Source organism: Rhamphochromis sp. 'chilingali' (assembly GCF_963969265.1).
Source record: "Rhamphochromis sp. 'chilingali' genome assembly, chromosome: 15".
NCBI classification, from domain to species: Eukaryota; Metazoa; Chordata; class Actinopteri; order Cichliformes; family Cichlidae; genus Rhamphochromis; species Rhamphochromis sp. 'chilingali'.
Window position 1 is genome coordinate 32,555,187 of NC_137942.1, and position 16,815 is coordinate 32,572,001.

General features: G+C 43.5%; 1 protein-coding gene across 3 annotated transcripts in view; it reads left to right on the top strand.

Annotated features, from left to right (window-relative positions):
- Positions 1-16,815, top strand: part of LOC308410886 (thyroid hormone receptor alpha) — a 116,513-nt gene that overhangs the window by 25,456 nt on the left and 74,242 nt on the right. The window lies entirely within an intron of this gene.

The following is a 16,815-nucleotide window of genomic DNA, read 5'->3' on the forward strand; positions in this document are numbered from 1 at the left end:
TTTCTTTTTAAATGATGGCTTAACCAGGAGCAGCGAGCTTTCATAGTGACACTGCTTTGACACCTTGTGTGAGTTCAAGGGCGATCGTGGCTCAAGAGTTGGGAGTTCGCCTTGTAATCGGAAGGTTGCCGGTTCGAGCCCCGGCTTGGACAGTCTTGGTTGTTGTGTCCTTGGGCAAGAGGGCCCGGTGGCGCCAGTGTCCGGCAGCCTCGCCTCTGTCAGTGCGCCCCAGGGTGGCTGTGGCTACAATGTAGCTTGCCATCACCAGTGTGTGAATGTGTGCGTGAATGGGTGGATGACTGGATATGTAAAGCGCTTTGGGGTCCTTAGGGACTAGTAAAGCGCTATATAAATACAGGCCATTTACCATTTACCATTTCAATGAGCTTCCTGTGGAGAGAATGCTTCACCGAGCGCAGAACAAGGAAAATAAAATGGATTTCAGTGTGGCTTGATCCGTTCGGAAAATGGGAACAGATCTGATGAGCGATCGTTCTAAAAGCGCTTTCATCATGGCTCGATGTGAGACTTTTTGTGGCTGTTTTTTCCCCTCGGCTGTGTGAGTGTCAGAGTGACACTTAAGAAGCAGACAGAGATGAAGTGCTCCCACCCTACAAAGTGCAGTCTCATTATCTCGGGCATGTCAAAAAGCCGCCTCTTTCTGAGGGCTTCTAACTGCTCCCTTTATGCATTTTTTTTCTTCACACCAAAGCGACGGCACTTTAAAAACCCATTTAAAGCAAAAAATGTTCCACAAACGAGACTGATGTGGCACCCGCTCCTTGCCATTATTTATGCTGTGGAGAGAAAATGACTGGCTGAGTGGAACTCAGCCTTGGCTCTCGAGAGGATCACAGCCACGTTCCACTTGGTAAATTACAGAAGGGCATATTTGCATTTAATAAAACGTCATTGATGTTGCCTCAGAGCTAAATGAGATAACTTTTCGTACACGCCTTAACCCCTTAAGCCCAAAGCTACCTGGAAAGGTCATCCCAGCATTCAGCCGGGAAGTATGAGGTCTGAACAGGTCAATGGATATGAGAAATGAATCAGTACTGGTAGTAGCAGTTGTAGTATAAAGGTGAGTGAGCAACCCTTTAAAGTAGTACAGCTTTAGTTCATACTTACCCTTTTTGTAATTTCCTTGTATGTCTGGATCAAATTTTTATACCACTTTAAAGCACAAAAACAATATATTTTTTCGACAATAACACAGAATTGTGGATGTTGCTTTGTTACCACCTAGCACCTAGTGTTGTTGTAGGTGATGTGCAACCTTTCATGCATATTGTATTTCCTCATGGCTGTGGCCTCTTTCAGCAGTAAAGGGACCCTGACACAGAGCAAAAATGTTCAGGAATGGTTTTAGGAGCAGAGCAACGAGTTTGAGGTGTTGACTTCACTTCCAAATTCCCAGATCTCAATCCAACTGAGCATCTTTTCACTTTCCAAAAGAAAAATTCCAGTCTACAAAGAAACAATATTTGGTAGATGGTCATAATATGTTTGTTTTTTGTCTTCATCCACATCTGGAAGCTTTGTAGGATTTGCATGTGCAAGCTAACGTGTGTGTGTGTTGCACATTTGGGAGAATTATTTTGCCTTTGAGCGTTTGGAAAGGAGAGCTGTATGTTATTCCCCTTTTGGCAGCTTGAGCTCTGTTTTCAAATAGTTGCTACAGTGGGGCAAAAAAGTATTTAGTCAGCCACCGATTGTGCAAGTTCCCCCACTTAAAATGATGACAGAGGTCAGTAATTTGCACCAGAGGTACACTTCAACTGTGAGAGACAGAATGTGAAAGAAAAATCCATGAATCCACATGGTAGGATTTGTAAAGAATTTATTCGTAAATTAGGGTGGAAAATAAGTATTTGGTCACCTCAAACAAGGAAAATCTCTGGCCCTCACAGACCTGTAACGTCTTCTGTAAGAAGCTTTTCTGTCCCCCACTCGTTACCTGTATGAATGGCACCTGTTTGAACTCATCATCTGTATAAAAGACACCTGTCCACAGCCTCAAACAGTCAGATTCCAAACTCCGCCATGGCCAAGACCAAAGAGCTTTCGAAGGACACCAGGAAAAGTATTGTAGACCTGCACCAGACTGGGAAGAGTGAATCTACAATAGGCAAGCAGCTTGGTGTGAAAAAATCAACTGTGGGAGCAATCATCAGAAAATGGAAGACATACAAGACCACTGATAATCTCCCTCGATCTGGGGCTCCACGCAAGATCTCATCCCGTGGGGTCAAAATGATCATGAGAACGGTGAGCAAAGATCCCAGAACCACACGGGGGGACCTGGTGAATGACCTGCAGAGAGCTGGGACCAAAGTAACAAAGGTCACCATCAGTAACACACTACAACGGCAGGGAATCAAATCCCGCAGTGCCAGACGTGTTCCGCTGCTGAAGCCAGTGCATGTCCAGGCCCGTCTGAAGTTTGCCAGAGAGCACATGGATGATACAGCAGAGGATTGGGAGAATGTCATGTGGTCAGATGAAACCAAAGTAGAACTTTTTGGTATAAACTCAACTCGTCGTGTTTGGAGGAAGAAGAATACTGAGTTGCATCCCAAGAACACCATACCTACTGTGAAGCATGGGGGTGGAAACATCATGCTATGGGGCTGTTTTTCTGCCAAGGGGACAGGACGACTGATCCGTGTTAAGGACAGAATGAATGGGGCCATGTATCGTGAGATTTTGAGCCAAAACCTCCTTCCATCAGTGAGAACTTTGAAGATGAAACGAGGCTGGGTCTTCCAACATGACAATGATCCAAAACACACCGCCCGGGCAACAAAGGAGTGGCTCCGTAAGAAGCATTTGAAAGTCCTGGAGTGGCCTAGCCAGTCTCCAGACCTCAACCCCATAGAAAATCTGTGGCGGGAGTTGAAAGTCCGTGTTGCTCGGCGACAGCCCCAAAACATCACTGCTCTCGAGAAGATCTGCATGGAGGAATGGGCCAAAATACCAGCTACTGTGTGTGCAAACCTGGTAAAGACCTATAGTAAATGTTTGACCTCTGTTATTGCCAACAAAGGTTATGTTACAAAGTATTGAGTTGTATTTTTGTTATTGACCAAATACTTATTTTCCACCCTGATTTACCAATAAATTCTTTACAAATCCTACCATGTGGATTCATGGATTTTTTTTTTCACATTCTGTCTCTCACAGTTGAAGTGTACCTCTGGTGCAAATTACTGACCTCTGTCATCATTTTAGGTGGGGGAACTTGCACAATCGGTGGCTGACTAAATACTTTTTTGCCCCACTGTATGCAACCATTAGAAGAACCTCTCCAGCTAATTCATATACATTTTATATCTATGTCCACTCTATTTTCCCCCTCGTCCTCCTCATCCTTACCTCTGTTTCTTGTTCCAGGCATGTACTGCTTGTTTTCTTCTTGTTCCCGTTAGGAGGGCCAAATGATCCGCCCATCCTTTGGCTCTCCTGCCTCTCCTCCTTTCTCATCTTTCTGCCTGGCGGCTCTGCTCTCTGTTTTGATCTGGATGCTGGTGAAGCATCCAGTATCATACACACTACACTCAGTTTGACGAGGGGCCCAGTGTCAGTATATGTGTATAATGGTGTGCAGCACACACATCTGTGTGTGGCTGTCCCCTTACTGTACGCGTGTATGTTTGTCCTGCTTTGGGCTGCTTGTATAACTATTCTCTGTTCTAATGGAGGCACAGATGGAGAAAGCTACATGAAACCAGCTTTCTGTCTGCATGAAAACTCGTCACTCAGCAAATATTGACCTCTGACTCTGGTTCAGAATGTAAGCAACGAATTGTCATTACAGTCTAAGCAAATAATGGAGTTTGAGTCTATGCAAGGTTACGTTATCAGTGATTATTAGTTCAGTAATCCTTTTGTACACTCCATGTATAAATCTGTACATGACAGAAATTACACAATACATCGCTGCACTGTTAGAAATGACAAGTCTAGCAGGTTACACTACCTTCCAAAAGTATTTGGACAGTTTTTGAAAGAAGTTGTTGTTGTTGTTATTATAAAAAACACAGCTTATCTGGGCATCAGTTTTCACATTTCTAATAATGTTGTTGAAATGGAAACTTTACTGACTTCTCATAATTCCTCAGAAATGTAGCTTCCTGTTATGAGATATGCTCAGTTGGTGGTGAGGTGCTGTGTACCTTTCTGAATTCAACCCCAACACTCCTACCTATGAGTTGTTTCCTCCTTATTTTCAATGGGCTTCCCCCAGAAGTCACCTTGAGGAAAAACTACCTCCGTTGTCAGGCGGCACATGGAGAGATGGGTTTCACGTTAGAGAGAAAAAATGGCAAGGAAAGATAAACCCCCACGTATAAGCTTAAAAACACTACAAAAGACCAAGGATAAAGGAGGATTAGAACTGCCTAACTTTCAGCACTACTTCTTAGCCAACAGGCTTCAGTTTATCCCAAGATGGCTAAAACATACCCTCTTAGATGAACCTTGGCTAGATGTAGAATAAGCACTTTGCAATAATCTAGAGATCTCAGACCTACCATTTATCAGCTCAAACATCCAACGACATGAATGCTTCAAAAGCATCAACATCAGCTCTTCTCTGACAGCATGGTGGGAGTTTCTAAAATTGACGGCGTCTTCATTAATCCCATGCAAACGTACACCTATCTGGAACAACCCTGACATATTACAAAACAATAATATGATAAACTTTCCAGATTGGAGTGGTAAAGGAATCAAATATTTAGAACATATACTAGAAGGAACAGAATTTATTTCATTTGACGGACTAGTTACACAATATGGGATCAACAAGAAAAGATTTTTAGAATATCAACAAATTAAATCCATAGTAAAAAAGAAATTTAAACCAGGTCAAGTTGAACTACAAACACCACCAAGTGTGGTTCAATTTCTTACTCTTAAAACCCCCAAATTACTATCCAAAATATACAGAATGCTTTCTAAAACAGATGAATCAATATCACTTCCTATTGCAAAATGAGAAGCGGATTTATCAGTTAACTTAGACCTAAACTTCTGGTCTCAGACTTGCTTAAAAACCTTTCATCTAATCAGAAATCCCAGTCTTCAATTAATTCAATACAAAATATTACATAGAGTGCACTATACAGATCATCGGATGTTCAAGATGGGCTTTACGTCTACCAACAACTACTCACACTGCCAAACCAATTCACCGGACAATTATATCCACGCTCTTTGGTTCTGTCCACCAGTTCAGAAGTTTTGGCGCGAGATATGTGAAGACTTATCGAAGTGTCTGAAATCTAACATTCAACTTCCCCCTTAGTGTGTTTGTTGGGCAGCTTAGATAATGTCACTACAGAAAAGAATATCGCCCATATGGTTTTCACTGCCCTATGCATAGCCAAGAAAACAGTCCTCATGAACTGGAAAAATAATTTCTAGAATTAAGATTATTTTTATCTATTAGATTACATTAGTCTTGATACAGCCTCTGCCACCACATCAGATCATCCATCACCTAGTGGGGGTGGGGGGTCATAGTTTGGTCCCACCTTCGCTGTTGTGATTGGTGTGGGGGTAGGGACAGGCTTGGGGCGTCGGGGGGTTCCCAGGAGCATCTTCCTTGGGGGACTCAACCCGGGGTTGCGGTTAGGGCTGCACGATTTTGCATAAAATGAGAATCACAATTTTTTGGCTTAGAATTGAGATCACGATTCTCTCACGATTTTCTTTTCCAGTATAAATATTTATTGCACTTATTAACTGCACATCAACTTCGTAACAGTTGAGACTGAACATAAAAACAATAAATAAACATAAAAACAACAAATGTCTCACGTTTTGTCGTTGCCGCAAAATGTTGTACTGCTTGAAATTCCGTCTCCACCGTTGCTCGACGCTGCGTGTATAGAGCAGGTAGTGCAACAATAGAAAAATAGTTGCGGGACGGCACTGTGTCGCGTTTGTCTAGGGTGTTGATCATTTTCCTAAATCCCTCGTTTTGCACAGTGTTGATGGGAGCCATACCTTTGGTCAAGTGATAAGTGATAGCCTCCGTAATTTCTTTGTGCCTGCGGGAGTTCGACGGGTATAGGGAAGCGCTGTATAAGGTTCCCGTTATTGATGTTTGGGTGGTTGACCAGGACGGATTTTCTCCTGTCACTTTCTCGTCATCCCTGACGTGCTCTCCGTTGTTTTTTCCCTGCTAATTTTAGCATCACACGGCACAGCTTCTGTATCACGTGGTATAAGGCTCCGCCCTTGTCATTTGTTGAGCAGGAAGAGTGAGCGCTTGTTTTCATGCAGATTACGTCCCGGATTAATTGTTGTCATTTGGAAATGAGATCGCACATAAGTATGAATCGAGATCGCGATTTTCTAACAATTAATCGTGCAGCCCTAGTTGCGGTCATGGCCCTTTAAGGGCTCTGTTGGCTCTTAGGTGACGGTTTCCTCGTGGCTGCGTGCAGCGGGGCTAGGGGAGGATCTGTGCTGACGGACGTGGGTTACTGACCTGGTAGCCTGGCTGCCCCTGGGTGGGTCCTGGATGGGCGTGGGGTTCTGGGGGTGCTCCGTCTCTGGGCTGGGGCCCTGGGTGGGCCTTGGGGGCTTGGGTCCTGGTTGGTGTGTCGCCAGGGTTGTGGGCGGGTGGGTGTATGGGGACCCAGCCCTGGCGCAGGGTGCCGCCAGTGCATCGAGCCACCTGGGGGGCTCTTCAACTGGTGGGGGAGATTGTCACATCTTGCAGGAGGTCTCCTCTCTTCAGGAACTCTCTCTGCAGGAGGGGGAAATATAGGAGAGGTGGAGGAAGATCTCAGCCTGGGCGTCTGTTGTCTTGTGTAGTCTGGAAGATGAGTGGATGACGGGGTGGGTGCAGTTTTCTCTGTGGTGGGTTCGGGTGGGTTGTCCCGGGCTCTGTGAGTCTGGGCGGCGCTGCTAAACTGGGCCCCGGTCCGAATGGGCCTGGGCCCCCTTTCCCTGGCGGGTTGCAGAGTGTGGGGGTGCCCACTGGGGTCAGCGGGGGAGCTGGCCCCAGGGAGGGATCACTTGCCTCTCCCTTCCCTCCCCATCTCCAGCTGCCTCCCTCTTTCCGCTCCACCACAATCACCCACACATGCAGGGCCTTGGGGTAAAGGTGTGTCACCAGGGTGCAGAGGAGGCATCCAAATTCAAATTCAAATTTTATTTGTCACGTACACAGTCATACACAGTACGATATGCAGTGAAATGCTTAGACAACTGCTCGTGACCTAAAGAAAAAAAGAAAAGGCTATGAATAAGATAGGAAATAAATATGAAAATTAAAAAGGGTAAATTTAACAAGGAAGGAATAAGATAAAATATATAAATTAAAGTTGAAAATAAAATAACTGTACAACAAAATACACAATATAGAACTATATAAGAATATATGAAGAAATATAAATAAATATATACACAATAACAGCAGCTGTACAAGTATTAACTGGAAATGAGGAATATAATGTCCAGTGTTGTGCAATCCACATTATTTAGTGTCTTGTGCAGTGCAAATATGCTTAAAGTGATTTAAGTGATGAAGTGAAAACAATGTCCAGAAAGTCCAGTGTGTGTAAGAACTGTATGTGTGGGTCAGTACTGTGTGGTGGTGTGATTGAGAGACCGTATCGCCTGCGGGAAGAAGCTCCTCCTCAGTCTCTCTGTGTTGGTCTTCAGGGAGCAGAATCGCTTTCCTGACCTCAACAGAGAGAACAGTCTGTTGTTGGGATGGCTGAGGTCCTTCACGATCTTCCTGGCCTTGGTCCAGCACCGCCTGCTGTAGATTGAGTGCAGGTCAGGGAGCTCGGAGCGGATGGTGCGCTCAGCTGACCGCACAACCCTCTGTAGAGCTCGTCTGTCCTGCATGGTGCTGTTCCCGAACCAGGTTAAGATGTTTCCCGTCAGGATGCTCTCTATGGTGCACGAGTAAAAGTTCCTGAGCACCTTGGAGGGCAGTTGGAAGTCTCTCAAGCATCTGAGGTGGTAGAGACACTGACGGGCCTTTTTCACCACGGTGTTGATGTGACAGGACCATGACAGGTCCTGCGTGATGTGAACTCCGAGGTATTTGAAGCTGTCCACTCTCTCCACTGGGCACTCGTTGATGACGGGGGTCTGGTAGTTCCTCTCCTGCTTAGTGCTGAAGTCCACTATCAGCTCCTTTGTCTTACTGACGTTTAGAAGGAGGTTGTTCCTCTGGCACCAGTTCTCCAGATTCCTAATCTCCTTCAGGTAGGCCGGCTCGTTGTTATCAGAGATCAGGCCCACCACGACGGTGTCGTCAGCAAACTTGATGATGGTGGTGGAGCTGGTAGTGGCCACACAGTCATATGTGTACAAAGAGTACAGCAGGGGGCTCAGAACACACCCCTGGGGGGCACCAGTGCTGAGAGTGGTGGAGGCTGAGACATGTCCGCCCATCCTTACTGCCTGTGGTCTGCCAGTTAGGAAGTTGGAGATCCACTGACACATAGATGAGCTGAGTCCCAGATGCTCCAGCTTGGTGGTGAGTGTGGAGGGAATTATGGTGTTAAATGCAGAGCTGTAGTCTATGAAGAGCATTTTAACATAATTCCCCCTTCTAGTGTCCAAGTGAGTGAGTGATGTGTGGAGGAGATGAGAGATGGCATCGTCTGTGGAACGATTTGGACGGTAAGCGAACTGTAGTGGGTCCAGTGTGTCTGGTAGTGAAGAAATGATGAAGTCTCTGACCAGGCGTTCAAAGCACTTCATCACTACTGAGGTGAGGGCTACAGGGCGATAGTCATTGAGAGAAGCAGGGTGGGGTTTCTTCGGGACAGGAACAATGATGGACTCTTTGAAGCATGTGGGGATCACCGACTGAGATAAAGAGATGTTGAATATCTCAGTGAACACAGGAGCTAGCTGGTATGCGCAGTCTCTTAGGATACGACCTGGGATGCCGTCTGGTCCTGCTGCTTTCCTGGTGTTCACTCTTTTGAAGGCTCTCCTTACTTCATGCTCGGAGATGACGAGCACGTTTCCGGTGCTGGCAGTATCTTCCTGTCTGCAGCCGTTAGCGCCGCTAACACTAGCATTGTTGGAGACCTTAGCTGCAGCCTCAAAGCGAGCATAGAAAGTGTTCAGCTCGTCTGCCAGAGTCACGGCCGCGTTCGTCATACCGGTTGTTGGTGCTTTATAGTCCGTTATTGTCCTTAGTCCCCGCCACAGGCTCCTAGAGTCACTCTGTTGGAGTTGTGACTCTAGTTTCCTCCCGTAGCGCTGCTTCGCCTCTTTCACCGCCCTCCGCACGTTATATGACGCGGCTTTGTACGGGTCCATGTCCCCCGTCGTGAGTCCCGTGTTGTAGGCAGCGGTGCGGGATCTCAGAGTGTCGCGGATGGTTTTATCCACCCACGGCTTCTGGTTGGGAAACGTTGTGATAGTCTTTGTCTCCACGGTATCATCCGCTAGTTTCCCAATGAATCCCACAACCGCTTCTGTAAACACGTTGACATCATCATCGGAGCTGTTTCTGAACATGTCCCAGTCTGCGTCGTCGAGTGCGTCCTGTAACGCGGCCACCGATTGATCCGTCCCGCACGCGACCTTCCTCTGAACCGGAACTTCCTGTTTCAGCCTTTGTTTGTATTTTGGCATGAGGAAGATGGCGGCGTGATCGGATTTGCCAAACGGAGGGCGAGATTGTGCCTTGTAGCCGTCCTTGACCGTAGTGTAGCAGTGGTCCAGTGTCCTTTCACCCCTGGTGGGGCAGGTGATGTGTTGATAAAAGTTCGGCGCTGCGCGTTTGAGGTTGGCGCTATTAAAGTCCCCCGTTACAATAAGCGCAGCGTCCGCTTGTGGTGGAATATAAACGACACTTATAATGACCGATGTAAACTCTCGAGGTAGATAAAAAGGACGACACATGATGGACAGTAGTTCCAGATTTGGTGTGCAGGAGCGTGTGAGAGGAACAACGTTCGCACTGTTGCACCAATTGTTGTTCACCATTAAACACACGCCGCCTCCCCTTGACTTCCCCGAGTCCCGTGTCCTGTCCATGCGGTGAACGGAGAAGAACTCGGCCGGCTGGATGGCGTGGTCCGGCACCGCTGGGTTCAGCCATGTCTCGGTGAAGCAGAGGAGATTGCAGTCCCGAATTAGACCAAAATACTCAATTTTGCTCTGCAGGGGCCTGACATTCACTCACGAGGATACGTAGGCAGAGCAGTGGGCTTTTTCTAGGCTCCAAATCCGCCCACATCCAAAACTGTAAGAGTCGTGAGAAAGACTCAAATACAGTGTGAGCTTATCACCGACTGCTGCCAGATAGTGAGACGAAAGAGGTGTGCTGACTCTGCCACAGTGACACTCTGAGCAGTAGAAGTGTAACTCTGTGACAGTCAGTCGATGGCTTGAGGAAAAGCTTCTCTTGTTCTGTTTGCCATAATCTGTATTTCTATACAAAGTAGTTACAGTTTTGGTGATGTGGCCTGTTGTTTACTGAAACAAAAGGATTTCACCCTGAAAGCCCCTTAACCGTTTCTGCTGGGTACTGTAGCTTTTAGCAAATATTAGTCAAGAGAATAAGAATAGTATATCTGGGGCTCACTCTAAGTCCACAATAGTTCTTGATGCTAAATAAGAGACAGGAACTCACTGAAGACAAAGGGGAATCTCTCCCTCTGAAACATAAATCTACTTCATTTCATCAGCTGTCTTTTTCTTTCACAATCAGTCTAGCAGACGCTGAGATATTAACCCATTTACCCTGCATTATTTTGCTGTAAAAAATTTAGTGCCGTTTGTACTGTACATCTGTCAGTGTAACTGTTGCTGGAAGGAGAATGACTCATCAGCTCGCTCTTCCCTCACGCCTGCTTTTGCCTCCTTCCGTCTTTACAGGATTAATCTTGGTGTCTCTTTCATTTCATGTTTCCTACTGCTGGGTAATTAAGCCTTCTGCAGTAATGTGAGCAAAAGCAGAGGTTGTTTTTTAAACGCTCTCTTCCATCATGAGAGTAGAGCGTACCAGCGATGGACCATGAACCATGGCAAAACTAGTTCATGGTGGTTTCCAAGTTGATGTGCTGAGGCACACAGCAAGTCCACATGTGCCTCAGTATTTTTGTGTTGACACAACTTATCATTAAACCTGCACAAATCACATTCATCTCCATTTTCTTATGCTTTTCCAATTCAGGGTTATGGGAGTCTGGAGTCCAGTAACAATTGTGGGTAATTTACAATCACCAGTTAACCTAAACCCACTAACTGCATGTCTGTGGCAGCAAATGTTGGCAGCAAATTTTTTTTTTTAGTTTTTTTTTTTAATTTATTTTTTTTTAATTCCTATTTATTCTATTTATCCCCTTCGTATATTTTATTTATATTGTCTCTGTATTTATATGTGTGTGTGTGTGTGTGTGTGTGTGTGTGTGTGTGTATATATATATATATATATATATATATATATATATATATATATATATATATATATATATATATATATATATATATATATATATATATATAAAAAAAAAATATTCTGTAACTTCTGTCGGTGCTGTGCTTTTTTGGAAATCGAATTTCCCAGAGGAACCCACCCGAGGGATTAATAAAGTTCTATCTTATCTTATGTTGAGTCATCTTTTAGTTTTAGTTAGAATTTCAGCATTTGACTAAATATTGTAAGATTATTGTAGACTAAATCTGAGTGGATTCAATTAACTGTAAGAGTTTGTGAGTGGGAGTTGCTCCACCATTTTACCAGGTGTTTTATTTTTCGTGACATCAAATACGAAATGTGTTGTGCGTTTGTCTGACTCTTCTCTTCCTGTGTTGACGTTTGGTTGTGTTTTTATGAGAAACAAGAAGCATCAGAACAATTGTACCGTTTCCTCCGCGCAGATCAGCGGGCGTCTAACCTCGCCGTTCTGCTCGGCTCACTTCCAAACGTGCACCGCTTTTCTACACAGATCTAATCGCACCATAAATTTTTGTTTTTATTCACTGATGAAAGTGCCAGTACATTTCATCATAGTTTCTGTTCTGTTATTTCTTTAGTTGTCATCTCGTTCTTGTCAGGGTGAAAAATGGTCATTGATGAAAACTGTGGGTCAACAAAATTAACACCGGTCTCTGGACTGTGGGAGGAAGTTGGAGTCCCCAGTGAGACCCTGTGTGGAAGAACATGCAAACTGCACACTGATAGGCCCAACCACATCATGGATTTGAACCCACGACCTTCCTGGTGTGAACCAACAGTACTAATACCATGAGTGTTATGCTTGGTACAGATGCTACAAATATGCAATCAAAAATATCTTCAGTATATCTAAAGAAGACTTGGTGCTGTTGCAGGCTATTTCCTGTCAGTACATGAAAAGGTCACGAAAAACAAATCTGTTTCCCAAATTTCTTAGCAGTAGATTTGAGATGGAAGTATATCTCGTGTTTGCCTACACCTTGGTAAGATGTAGCAAGAGGTGCATTTGACCTCAAAACCTAGTAAAGTTGTTTTTAATGCCTGAACCTAGCCAAGCAATGCAGCTTACATTAATAATGCACTGAGAGTGATTACAAATGCAGGGTGAAACTCAGCGATGTGTATGACTCAAACTTAAAAATCTGGTTTGGGGGGTGAAATGAGCCCCTCTGAAATCTTTCTTTCTTTGATCTCTGTAGAAGCTGCTGATAGTGGAGGTTGATGCTCTCGCTGTCCTCAGTTTGCAGAGGAAGTAGAGTCCCTGACTGTTGGGCTTTGCTGACCAGAAGAGATGTGCACACCCAGGAACTTGGTGCTGCTTACCCTCCACAGCAGCACCGTTCATTCAATTCAATACTTTATTGTCCAACGAGGGGAAGTTAGCGAGAGAAAAGAAAGAAGGGGAAAAAAAAAAAAAAGAAATTTATGATTTTATTTATTTACATCAGTGGATCCATGCTGGACAGACAAACTCACTGAGGGACACAGATAAACATCCAGATGTTTCTGTGTGTTTCTGTGTTCAGAAGCAAGATAGAGACTGTGTTTATTTCAGGAACTGCTGTGAGATCGCATTGTTTCTGCAGACATAAATGCACAGGGCACACCTTTACATATTTGAAAACCACTAATATAGAAATTTTTATACATGAGAGGAACCTGCTGGAGGCTGGAGCTTTTCTGTGTGGGGTTTCCTTCTGTGTAGGTATCTGAATATACAACGCTCTTTAATTGGTTTATTTTATGTGAACAAGAGCCTTGAAAAATATAAAGGTAATACAAATACTACTAAACAATTAAAGGCTGTCATTTTAATCTGTGTGCTGCTATCTTTAAGCTAACATGTGTGATCCAGCTACAGTCTGATGGAGGACCCTCAATAGAAAAAATAAAATGAGGCTCGACTTTCACATTTTCTCTGGAGAGAAGAGGTGATATGTGTCTTTAGCATGAAGTTGACTTGCATGAGTCTAAATGAGCCAGATAGTCACACAATGAGATGTGTGTCTGACAGAGAACCCGAGGCCAGCTCGCACAGATGGAGGGAGATTAACAGGGTGTGTGTGTGTGCATTTAAATGGGGGTGCCTATAATAGACTTTCCACCCAGTAGCTGCTTTGCATACTAAATAAGTCCTGTAGCTCTAGCAGATGCAAAATGACCTCCATGCATTTGTTGGTTATGAGCTCTATCGACACTACAGAGAAGCGCTGACGTGTAAGGAAGCACGTCATTGCATACTGCTGCTTTGGTTTTTTTCTGCTGTGCATGAATCACTGTTCTTGTTTAACATGTCTGACATGAACAAATGTATGTAAATGCAGCCAGTGTTGAAGCGTCTTGATTATGCTTGAGAGCGTTTCCGTGAAGTACTCTGCCACTCCCAGCGTGCCTTCCTGCTGTACAAGCAACTCAGGGGTTTACACAGGGCCACCGACACAAACTGACAATGAAGTGCTTATCTGGATTATGGGTTGGAGTTATGGAGTGTAGCCTACTGTACCTTTACCTCATTGTATTGTGAGCTATACTGGTAACACCTCCTCCCCCACACTTTGGCTGAAAGGTAACTGTAGCACCCACATGGAGCTCTTCAAGCTCACAACTGGATACGCTCCACAGGCACGTAGCAGGGTTATCATAGTTGACTAAAACTAGATGTGAGAAAACATTCAGACGTTTGAAAAAAAAGTACAACTAACTAACTAAAAATAGAAATATAGAGGAAATCTGTTACTTTGGTTAAACTATTATTATACATTTTACGTCACCGAGTCGGTGACAGATGTGTTTGAGACTCTGGATGTCTACAAGACTGAGTCAGCTTCTTTCAAATAGAGTAGTAATACCTGTGCTGATTTTCCTGTAGGCCCTTCACACAGTAACAATTAAATGGACTGGTTCTTATATAGTGCTTTTCGACTCTCACTGAGCACAAAGACGATTTTATACAACTTGTCTCATTCACACAAATGTCGAACTGCCAAACTTCCAATTAGTAGATGATCTGCTCTACCTCCTGAGATACTGCCACCCCTAAAAAGATCAATTAAAAAGACAAATATAAACTCTGAAACGATTAAAACGAAGCTAAAACGAAACCTTTTGAAACAATAAAAACTAAACTGACAGAAGAATGAATTAAAAACAAATGAAATAAAATTAAAAACTCATTAAAAATGACAAAACTATAGAACCTCCAAACAGACTGAGTCAGAAACACTGCCTTTACACTGGGATTCTTTATTTGAAAAAGTAACTAAGCAACTGATTGCACGACTTGCATAAGCAGCCCTGTGGCCACACTCATTGTAATGCACGCAGACTTGCAGAGGATGGTGCGATATTACACTTCAGCTAGAATCAAATGAAAGCATCCAGCAGTGCTAAATTGCATGTGAGCCACTCTTGACCTCTTTAAGACCCCAGAATCTGCTAATGGGCCTTTCTGCCTATTGCCACAGTAACTTCTGACAAAAAGATTTGCTCTGTTTGTTGCTCTAAGAATCAAGCTCAATGCACAGCCGAACAAGAGCCAAAACAAATATTTATCGATCTGAATAGTTGTTGCCAAATCTTAACATGAGAGAATATTAATTTGGCAAAAAGCAAATTGTAGCAAATAAGAGTCCTGACCTTTGATGGTGATCTTTCTCTAATTTGTAATTTAAAAAAGTGTTCTTTTTTTAAAATCCATTTGACTTAAAGCACTTTGCAAAAAAAATTCTTAGAATGGTCAAAAATGATGGCTGGGTCAACAAAATGTGACTTTAACATCTGAGTCTAGTTTTTCATTTTATACATTGGGTGACATCACTGCTGTGATCTTTCCCAAGAAGATTCTTCACCTGTACAGACCTAATCCTCAACCATAGCAGCAGCTCATGGGTTGCCCCGATAATCTGTCTAATCCCTGGTCACACAGGCCTAGCACTGCTGGTCTTTGAGTAAAGAGTTTGCTCAAGGTTGATTGCAGCTGCTAGCATGAAATTGGTTGCAAGGAGGTATACAGGTCTGTCCCAAAACCCTCCCTGCAATTGCTTTGGTCAGTAGCTGGTTGCTGAGGTTGCCCGCCTTGCAAACTGGTCTCTAAGCTGCAGTGAACCTGAAGACCGTTTGCCTTCAAAGTAAAAGTTTAGTTTTATGAAAAGCACAGGCGACTGTGGAAATTTGTCTCCTTCCTCCGTCCACATGGTTTTTGAACAGTTACAACTAGCTGATTGTGTACACTCTCACCTCTGTCAGACTGCTTTTAAATGCTCTTCAGCCTGCAGCACTTCCCTCTTTTGTATCTGCTCAAGGCATCTATTGAAACTGTGACCTCATGCAAATACTTGCGTATTGTGATTGATGATAATCTTTCCATTAAGCCACACATTGAGCACCTGTTAAGGAAACTTGAAGTTGGGCCTCTTTTTCTGAAATCTATTGTGTTTCTCTTTCACCGCAGGAAAAAGGCTTGTTGCTACCACTTTTTTACCCGTCCTAGATTACGGTGATATAATTTACACGAACACCTTTGCTCATTCTCACCATCTTTCGGACTCTGTTTATCACGGGACACTTTATGATTTATGACTGGTTGTAAACCTTTAACACATCACTGTACTTTATATTTTCTGGCTGGCCCTCGTTGGCCTTATGCAGGATGATTCACTGGTATAATCTATAAATCTATTTGTGATTTACTCCCTGCTTATATATCAGATTACATGTTACATAAACATCTTAGTCATAGTCTGCAGTCTCTTCATTACATTCATCGTTCCATCAGTTTGTACAGAACTTGGAAAACAGGATTCTCCTTTTCTGCTCCATGTTCATGGAAAACATTACAGAAGGATTTGCAGCTCTCAGCTGATTTCACTTGCAGATGTAAAAGACGTTCAAATGACCCTGTAAAATCATCACTAGGAACGTATTCCTGTTTCTGACATGACTGTGTAAACATTAGACTCTTCTTTTTTTTTTTTTATATTTCCTATTTAATTGCTGTTGTATTTTTGTTGTCATTTAATACGTTTGTCTCTCTTGTAAATGAGACATCGAGTCTAAATGGGGCTACCTGTATAAACAAAGGTAAAATAAAAACCAATTTTGTCATCTAAACTCTGGTAATTTTAGTCTTGTTAATTAAATAAAATATCATAAGATTCTTGTAGACTAAATCACAAGTTGATTCATTTGACTAAAATTTAAGGTTTGTTGTGTTTTTACCGGTAAAAGTTGCTCCATGTGGTTTATACAGAGTCGTATTGTTCTTGGCATCAAATGCAAAATGTGTCCAAGTGTTTTTACTTAACCTCCTAGGACTGCCGTCCACATATGGGGACATGACATTTTGGGTTGTCTAGACC